Source organism: Echinops telfairi, unplaced genomic scaffold (assembly GCF_000313985.2).
Source record: "Echinops telfairi isolate 266 unplaced genomic scaffold, ASM31398v2 ScPeMD7_6;HRSCAF=24_1, whole genome shotgun sequence".
In the NCBI taxonomy this organism is placed as follows: Eukaryota; Metazoa; Chordata; class Mammalia; order Afrosoricida; family Tenrecidae; genus Echinops; species Echinops telfairi.
This window is the reverse complement of record NW_022103903.1, coordinates 20,736,756-20,739,768: the sequence shown is the minus strand read 5'-3', so window position 1 is coordinate 20,739,768 and position 3,013 is coordinate 20,736,756.

The following is a 3,013-nucleotide window of genomic DNA, read 5'->3' as shown; positions in this document are numbered from 1 at the left end:
TTGCACTCAATGTAAAGGTGAAAAAGAAAACAAACAAGCACTATTCACAAATAGTGTAGAGAGATTACAAAAACACAAGCCCAACCCGTCACCATGGAGTCTCTTGTCCTCATAGGGACCTATAGACAAGAACATTCAGCCTAAAGTTTGAGTGCTAAAAACAAAAACAAAACTTTTTTCTGTGTTGAGCTTGTACCAAACATTGCCTGGTTTGTAAGAGGAATTATAATAAAAATTGACCTTGAAACAGAATACTATTGATATTTGTAGAGTAAGAGAGTATAAAATTATCCTGATATCCTCATGGGGCAGCTTCAGCCTAAACTGCATCAATTTTCTTACAGTTAAAATGTGTTCACAATGCTTTATGGAATAAAAGATAACTGTTCAACCAAGCATGAGGCAGTAGACATAATAGCTTTTGAATTCCAATAATAACAGACTATAGGACAATCTGTTAGGCACTTTGAAATAAATGTGTTTCAGTTTATTAGAAAAACCAGAGTAAAAAACACATGAAGAAAGAACACACATACCTTTTTCTTAAGACTGTGAAGATGAAAGCCAGGCAGGAGTGGGAGGCAGAGCCAGGCTTGTAGCTGCCACTCTCCCAAATCCAGCTGCTTGTGAGGAAGGAGTTGCTGTCACACTCTGGCATCAGAACCTACTGTGATGCCTGTGACCTAATCCCTCAGGAAGCCCTGCGGTCATGGCCCAGAAGCACCCCAAAGGAAAAGGATAATGTGGGGCCCAGTGCAGTGCTGATGCTTCCCTCTGGACCTTTGGACCCTCCACGGACACTGATATACATTCATTCTCAGGAACCAGGGACTCGATGAGCACAGATCTTAATGTCACCTGAAGCTCTCCAAAGCAATCAGATATCAAGTACATAGCACCATCAAGCTCAGCCCACTGGTAGGATCCAAGCTATTTCCCCACAGAAGTGGAGCTGAAGGCCTTTGTGCTAGGCACTTAATTCAGGGAGCTGGGTTTGCTTATGTACACAGCAGCTCCACACAGATATCATCATACTAAAGTAACATTCAAAACAGCAGAAGTATACAAATTAAAAACCAATACTATCACAAAAAAGCAAACATAAAAATAAACAGCATCAAATCTGCATATCAATAACAACACCAAATGCTAATGGATTAAAGGAAACAGTCAAAAGACAGAGTATCAGACTGGATAAGAAAATGAGACTCAGGGATATACTGATAACAAAAAACACACCTTAGAGACAAAAACAAAGACAGAAAATCAGAGGATGGAAAAAATATGCCAGGATAATGGCAATTTTTTTTAATCAATTTATTGGGGCTCATACAATTCATCACAATACATAGATCAATGTGTAAAGCACATCTATACATTTGTTGCCCTCATCATTCCCAAAATTCGCTTGCCTCTCATTTTCCTCCCCCCCCCTCCCCTTTCCTTCCTCCTCCCCTTTCCCCCATGCACACTTAATAATTTATAAATTATTATTGTATCTTATATTACACTGTCCGGCGCCTCCCTTCACCCACCCCCTGCTGCCCGTCCCCCAGAGAGGAGGCCATACGTGGCTCCCTGTGATCCATTCCCCCTTACTACATCCCTTTCCCTCCTGGTATCGCCACTGTCACCCCTGGTCCTGAGAGGTTCTTCTGTCCTAGATTCCCTGCGTTTCCAATTCCCATCTGTACCGCTGTGCATCATCTGGTCTAACCAGGTCTGCAAGGCAAAATTGGGGTCCTGGTAGTTGGGGGGAGGAAGCGTTTAAGAACTAGAGGAAGGTTGTGGGTTTCATTATTGCTATACAGTACCCTAAGTGACTCATTAATGGCAATATTAATTCCTGACTAAATAGATTTCAAAGAAAAATTCATCAAGAGACAAAGGCATTACATAATGATTAAAGGGGCAATTTAACTAGAAGACACAATTAAAATAAACATTAAAAGACCCTTGAAATGTGTTAATCAACTCTTACAGAAGTAGAAAGAGAAAATGACAATACAGTAATAATATTATGAGATTTTAATACACCACACTCAAGGAAGATCACACAGAAAGATTATTCAGAAAATAATTATAGATCCTACAGAAAGAAATGACAGATTATATAGAAAGAAACTTAATAAAGACACAGACTAACTAAATAATAAAATTAACTAACAACCTCTTGGATATATACAGAACACTTCACCCAACAACAGCACAATATACATCATTATCCAGCACACATAAACATATAGAACTTTCTCCGCAATGGACCATATATTAGGACACAAAGCAAACATTAATAAATTTTAAATTTTTCAGATATGATCCATATTCTCAGGCCACAATGCTAAAAAATTAGCAAACAATAATCGGAAGAGCGACTCACTTACTGTCTCACTCATTCACTGCCGCACTCTCTCACTGCCTCACCCTATTACTGCCTCACTCACTCACTGTCTCACTCACTTTCTCATTCACTGACTTTTACTGTCTCATTCACTCACTGTCTCACTCACTCACTCACTCATTCACTCACTCACTCACTCACTCACTGTTTCATTCACTGACTCTCACTGTCTCATTCACTCCCTGCCTCACTCTCTCACTGCCTCACTCACTCAAAGAAAAAAAAGAATAAAAGACAAGAATAGTCGACCCTCATTTTTTGTAGGGCTAATAGATGTAATCTCCAAATTACCATCCCATAAATGCCAGAATAGTATAATATATAAAAATTGTGCCTCTAGTAGTCGGGTTCACAATTGGACCTTTATATGTGGAGTAACCTTTGAGGAAATTCATTCCACACCTCTTATATTGAACAGCAAGTTGGCATCTACCTATAGAAAACCCGCCCCAGGAGAGTATTGTTTATATCTCCACAGGAAAAGAGGGACCAAACTTCAACCCAATGCTCCAAGGTGTGAAGACAACATGCCGGCGCAGAGTAGGGAATCAGTGGAGAGGTCTAGGGGGCTGGTCCCAGCCCCAAATACTAAGTGGATGCCTGCCCCTCCCC